We start from the raw sequence: 7016 nt of genomic DNA, 5'->3' as shown, positions 1-7016 counted from the left end.
AGTGTCACTGGCCCTCATATGTGGGATCCGAACCGGGGCCCTCTGGCATCCCAAGCGAGTTCTTAACCATCGCGCCACTCGGCCGGCCCTGTTTGATTTTATATATTTCATAGTGGCAGCTACCTTTATCCTAATGTGGTTTTTGCATATATTTTTTCTACTTGCAGTTTAAACTGCATTAAAAAATTTTTTAATATAGCTATAAGTCTTACATGGTAAATTTTTCCTATGGTAATTGCCATGCAAGAAACCTATGGACCTTTAAATGAATCAAGCCAAACAATAAACATCTAACACTTATTAAATGCTTACACATATTGGGTCCAATTTCTAAGTGCTTTACTTTGTTACTATAATTTTAAAATTTTTACCACAGTCCTGCCAGATAGGTACTATCATTTTTCTCATATTACAGATAAGGAATCTAAGTCCTACAGAGCTTGTATAACCCACGAGAATCACACCATTAGTAAGGGATTTGAACCCAGTCAGTTGAGGTTCAAAACTTTTTAGCCACTAATTATTCTTCCCACAATGAAAAGAGAGGATTCAACTGTAAAGGTGAATTGCACAGTTCAATGTCAGGATGCTGACTTTGAATATACAGAATTGGATCTATTAGATCTATTAGATTCTTCACATTTTGAAGCAGTGACTTTAGGTCTTGAAATTAGATTAGATTATGAAATTAGATTAGCAAGCTTAATTGTCTAAATAAACTACAATATTTTATATGTTAAATTGATCATCTTAAAAGCCTAACAAGTTATACAGATGCATATTACCACCTTTAAAAAATCTTGTTAAACCAAGTGTCTTCTAAAGATACTTGCTCTAAACTGTAAAACTTTAAATTATAAAATACTATGTGTTTGATCTCAATTTGCAAAATCTGTTTGTTCTGGAGAAAAAGAGTGAGATGGGAGAAACAGTATGTTCCTCTTTACAAGGAATAGAAATTTCTGGAAATTTTATGTCCTGGACTATCATGGATGCTATTAATATTGAACAACTCTTGAGACCCACACCTAGAACTTAAATCATAGTTATCTGAATGATACGTGTTTAATTGTGTCACAAATAAAACTTTTAATTGCTTTTACCACCCATGTACAAATGACTTAGGACTTCAGACTGGATTAGCCAATGGGAAGAATGGCAGAATCCTAAGGGGAAAGTGACGAAAGAATGCTGTTCACATCTGCACCACAACAAATGAAAATGGTAAGCAGGCTTGTGGGTAATGGGAATTAATATTCAGAGTACTGGCACTTACTCAGATAGTTCGTAACTAGATAACTGTGGAGGCTTTTTTGTTTGTTTTGCTTTGTTTTTGTATGAACTCTAGAGGTAGATAGATGGTCCTTATTTTTCCATCTATCCATGCAGGCATGCATCTATCCATGCATACATTGCCCAACAAATGGTTACTGAGCACCTTTCATGTTCTAGGCAATGCTTCAGTGTTGGTATTGTGGGATGCCTCTTCCCATCTGGAACAAGAAGACAGATAATAACAAAATAATAAACAAGATGTAGCAGGTCCTATGCCATAAAGAAAATAAGCTAGTGATGGAAAGCAAAGGGGTGATAGCTGAGAAGCCAACTCATTCAAATGCTATCTGAGGTAGTAAAATTTAGCCCTAAGGGAGCCAGGCTGGCAAAGAGCCTTGGCAAGGGGATGCCACATACAAGGAGATGCATATCTTCAGACGCAGGGTTTGACCTGCTCCTGGAACCAGTAGGAGCCCCAAGCCTCTGAGTGTGGTGATCAGGGGAGAGTGATAGGAGCGAGATCTGAAAGGTAGGCGGGGGTCAGGTCAAGTAGGCTTAGGACCTGAAAGCAAGTTCAGGTTATACTCTAAATCAAGAGAGTCGCTTTCAAGGGTTTCACTCCCTTGTTTAAAATCAGGGCTCTGATTTGCACTGGACAGAGAGCACACTGGCTGCTATTGGAAAATAGCTTGTAGGGGACAGGAATGCCAATAGCAAGAACAAACCAGAAACCCTTTTTCAGTCAAACAATTGCTCAACTGGAACTTATTCAGCCTTGGAGTAATGCTATGAAGACATTCACTTTATAGACATGCTCTGGATTATAAATTTCAACAACAGTCATGGGAACATGACTAATATTATTAAAGACCTGTGTTGTCCATGAAGAAAGAAGCAGTCACAGATCCCAGCTGCCTTGCCTGTTGGCCCCTTTTCAGTGGACACAACCATTGGGGTGTATTAATTTACCATTTGGACACCTGCAGGGATCATTTATTTCTCTCAACAATAGAAGTGTTTTCAGGGAAAGCCAGCCTCACTGCTCAGTTACCTGAGAGACTTAACACAATTCCATCATTGGTGGAAATAAGCTCAGTCATGTAACCACAAAAGGATTAAAGAACTGTTTACCTGCTCATAAGGAGAGAGAGTTTATGTGGGAGCCTGAGAACAGATGCATGGGTTGTGGGCAGTGGGCTAGTCAGGGCCACCCACTGACTTCCTCCTTCCTTACCATGTGAAGAGGAAAAATACAGTTGAGTGAAATTCATCTCTGAGAAACGGACAGGACTATAATTTTAGGTAAGCTTATATTTGAAAACAAAACAAAAACTTTCTAGGGGAGAAAAGTAAACTTTTCTGAGAGATGGAATCTCACTCCCAGGAAATTTGCTACCCCAACATTAATTTCCTTAACAGATTCTTTTATAAACACTGGAGTCCCTGAGATAAGGGACATGTCCTATCTGTGTGTCCCCAGTGCCTGTTATTTGTCCTAGTTTGGAGAGAGTAGTCATAGGACAGTATATAAGAAAATAATTCAGTAGTGATGGGTCCTGCAAGTGTTATAAAGAGACCTTGGGATTTTACAAAGGGTTCATGTTTCTTCAAGGGGAGACTCATAGCTGCCAAGTTAGGGATGCTGGGTTGGGCAGAAGTACCTGGATTGGACTCCAGAGTTGAACTGGAACCAAATTGGCCTGAGCTGGTTGGACACTCATGATAGTGACATGGAGGCTTTCTCCAGGAACTCTACAGTTAGGGTTCCCAGACAATCACTGAGCTCTTTCTCTTAATCATTCAGGAAAATGAGCACAGTGTGTCTCTTCTGGGTGGTTTGGAAGTGTCTGGCCCTCAGCTTTCAACAACTCTTGGCAGATGCAGCAGGAAATGAGTCAGCTCAAAAGAGTCAGGAAATAAACTCAGACACATTTGAGATCAAGAGAAGAAGGTGCTACAGCTGTAATCTTTAGTGATACTATTTCCTCTGCCTGGACCACCCCCCAAATTAGTTTCTGGCTAAGACCTTGTTATGGGCTGAATTGTGTTCCCACCCCCATCTTCACCCCCCAATTCACATGTTTAAATCCTAATCCTCAGTACCTCAGAAGGAGACTGTATTTGGAGATAGGGCCTTTATTGTAAATGAAGTCCTTAGGGTGGGCTCTCATCCAATCTGACTGGTGTCCTCATAAGACATTAGGGCAGAGACATACACACAGGAAAGACCATGTAAGGACATGACAAGAAAGTGGCCATATGCAAACCAAGGAGAGAGGCCTCAGGAGAAATCAAACCCGGTGACACTTTGACTTTGGATTTCTAACCTCTAAAACTATAGGAAAATAAATGTCTGCTGCTTAAGTCACTCAGTTTGTGGTATTTTGTATGGCAGTCCCAGCAAAAGAAAACAGACCTGTTCATTATTCAAGACTTAGCTAAAACTTCTCTTTCTTTGGTAGCCTTCCTTGATCTGTGTCTCCTGATCTAGGCTGTTTTGTGGCCATTTCCTTGGGTGACTGTGGAGTGAAAGGGTCTACATTTAATAACCCCCACAGGACAGTGGATGCAAACTTGTTGTTTCCCAGACAAACCCAGGTGTAGGGATGTCCCTCTGTCCTCTGTGCCCCGTGTCACTTTGTGATTTCCTCTGTGATGTCACTTAGCATGTTGTCAGCAAATCTCTTAATGAACATCTCTCCCCCACCAATAAGGCCACAAGTTTCCTGAAGGCCAGGCTGTGCCTTGTTACCTCAGTGTCCCCAGTGACTGGAACAGTGGCTGGCACATTCTTGGCACTCAATACGTGTTTACTGATTGATTGAATGAATGAATGAATATACTTCTGTACAAACTCAATAACTTGATAGGCTTAAGACAGTAATGATATATTTTTTCAACCTTCAAAGCATAGAAAGAAAATAGAAGTGTACATAATTCCATGGTTTAGCAAACTTGTTAGCATTAATTGAAAATTGAAAGTAAGAAAAAATTTAAAAGTACAAAAGTGTATAGGATGGAAAGCAATCTTTCTCCTTTCCATTTCTACTGTCAGTTCTTTCCAAAGGTAAAAGTTATCAACAATTTCTAGCATTCCGGTCCATTAAAAAGTCATGTGTAAATGTCGTGGGTCTACTATCTGCCTGCCTATCTATCATCTATCATTTCTCTTCTTTATTTTGTTTACCCAAAAGAGACCATTCTAAACACACTGCTCAGTAACTTTTTTTCCTAATTAACATAGCTCATAGATCTTTCCATATGAGTCCAGCTGACCCTTGAACAACGTGTCTGAATTGCTGGGTCCATTCATACACACATTCTTTTCCATTGACCCCCTCAGTTCAATTGCCCCACACAGTTCAAACCTGTGTAGTTTAAGGGTCAACTGGCAGTTGTGAATTCGCATATGCAGAGGGCTTACTTAAGTTACACGTGGATTTTTCGACTCCACCAGTGTGGTCAGTGCCCCTAACTCCTATGTTGTTCAAAGGACAAGTGTATTTATTTACGTCTCATCCATTCTATTGAATTCTTACTCTTAATTTCATCGCATAGATGCACCCTAATTTATGTAAGTAGTCCCTATGCTGTAAAGGATTTTTTTTGAAAAATGTTGTGATCAGGTCTGCACTGTGAATTGAAGGGCAGAGGGATATATGTTAAAAAATTTGATAGGGGCTGCTGTGGCCTGTGCGTATCTGCAGTGGCTCAGGCAGAGCTCCTTCCTGCCCACGGTGTTTGGCCCTGGGTGCCGGGGGCTTGCAAGTGCTGGTCCCCTCGGCCTCAGGTGGCTGCATTGGGGCTTGCCATGGTGGCACTGGGGACAGTCGCCTGCTGCTGCGCATTGCCTGGCAGCTACAGCAGGTGGGCACAGTGGCGCAGCTCTGGATCTAGCAGGTCAAGTCCTACAAGGGGGTGCTGGTGAGCATGGCAGAGTGCAGCCACCTGTGGGACAGGTTTTGGAGGTGTTCAACGAGGAGGGAATCATGGTTACTGATCGGCAGGATCCTTGCCTGTCCTGCTTTCCCTGACCTGTTGGTGTGATGCCTTGACCCTCAGTGCAGCCTACACGAAGGACCTGTTGTAGCCCATCCAGACACCAGCTGCAAGTGTAATGCACAAGTGCAGCATGAGCATCGTGGAGATGGAGGGCAGGGACTGTGGTGGGGTCGCCGCCCAGCAGATAAGTAGCTTCCTGAAGACGTAGCCCTACTGCCCCATGCATTTGCAGCCTCACATGTGACCGAAAAATTCTCCCCCAATAAAGGACGTGTTCGATGCACAGAACAGATTGCTTCCTCAATGCCAGCCAGTTCACAATGCTTTTGGAGGCACTGTTGGCTGTCTCAATCCAGAATAGAGAAAGAAGTTAAACCAACTAAGGTCAGGCCCAATATCATAATTCCAGGGGGTGGTATCTCTACATAGGATTCATGCAACCAGCTTGTAATTGGTGAGGTGACTGAAAAGGGTAATGGCTTGTTCCAGGTGTATTTTAACCAGGTGGACAGAGTCTGAGCAAGGAAGGAGCTGCTGGAGACCCTGAAGAGTTATTCCTGTGTCACCGTTCTGAACAAATGTCTGTGGAAAACTGCCTCTCTTTGTACTGGAAAACCAAGGGACAATCAACAAGGGAGACCCTGTGTACCTGCTGGGCCAGTAATAGCACTCATATGTCCAGGAATATCAGATGCCTTAAAAAAAATGTCCTCAAAAATGCCAACAGTTGAAGCATAGTGTTTTGAAACTGACATCTCAGCATCTTTTTTTAACTCTGTGATTCCCAAGATTTTCTCCTTTTGCACTTCCTTGTGTCTCAATACTTCCAGTGTCCCAATGCCCAAAGCAAGGAAATATAGTCTTGATAACTTAGTAGGATTTCAGGAAGTCACTTAAATGAGAAGACAGGATTCTGAAAACTCCTTACCTAACAATTATTGTGGAATAATTCTTTGTCCTTCTTCTTCATTCATATATCCAGAGCACTAACCTCCATAATCTCATTACCAGTCCTTAGGGAAAGAGAAGAGAACAGAAAGAGGAGAGTGGGCAAGCTACAGAAATGTTCTGGAATGTTTTATTACCCAGTGCGTTGAACATGCAATGGAAATTAAGCTGGAACGTCACTTTGTTTTCTTCCTCAAGCCCCAAGCTAGCTTTTAAAAGTGTATGAAGAGGCCCGACCACTGTCCTGCACACCTGAAGCTGAAGTAGAATAATATTTAATGCCAACTATACAATATGTAGTCACAGAATGTACAGTACAGCATAGGAAATATAGTAAATGGTATTGTATGGTATTGTAACAGCTATATACAATGTCAGAGGAATAGTAGACTGGAGGGGGGGTTATCACTTAGTGAGGGGTGCAAATGCCTAATCATTATGTTGTTCTGTACACCTGAAACTAAAACAAGCAAACAAACAAAGAAAAAACAGGTATGAAGAATCTGACCTTCAGGAAACATTTCGGATGTTAATTTTCCATAGGTCTTCTGGGACCTGGCACTACTGACAATCTCCATGAGGCTCTGATGAATCCTTTATAGCACACAGTGCTTCTGGGCTGTAGGACAACAGAAATAGGGTAGAAAACCAACTCACAAGAGCAGCATTGTTGTCTGACTCTGATATGGAATGTGTGAAAAGTAAGAAGAACAAAAGCTTCCTTGCCATGAAACAACATATCAAATATATCCCATTTATGATCCAAAACTTTTCCCAGCATATGAAAGTGA

General features: G+C 41.7%; 1 pseudogene; it reads left to right on the top strand.

Annotated features, from left to right (window-relative positions):
• Nucleotides 1–1188: 1188 nt before the first annotated feature.
• LOC109373462 (mitochondrial amidoxime-reducing component 1 pseudogene) lies at nucleotides 1189–5941 on the top strand (annotated as a pseudogene).
• Nucleotides 5942–7016: the final 1075 nt, after the last annotated feature.

The sequence above is a fragment of the Hipposideros armiger genome, unplaced genomic scaffold (assembly GCF_001890085.2).
Source record: "Hipposideros armiger isolate ML-2016 unplaced genomic scaffold, ASM189008v1 scaffold_727, whole genome shotgun sequence".
Taxonomy (NCBI): domain Eukaryota; kingdom Metazoa; phylum Chordata; class Mammalia; order Chiroptera; family Hipposideridae; genus Hipposideros; species Hipposideros armiger.
The sequence above is the reverse complement of the archived record's forward strand: the minus strand, read 5'-3'. Positions and strand labels throughout refer to the sequence as shown.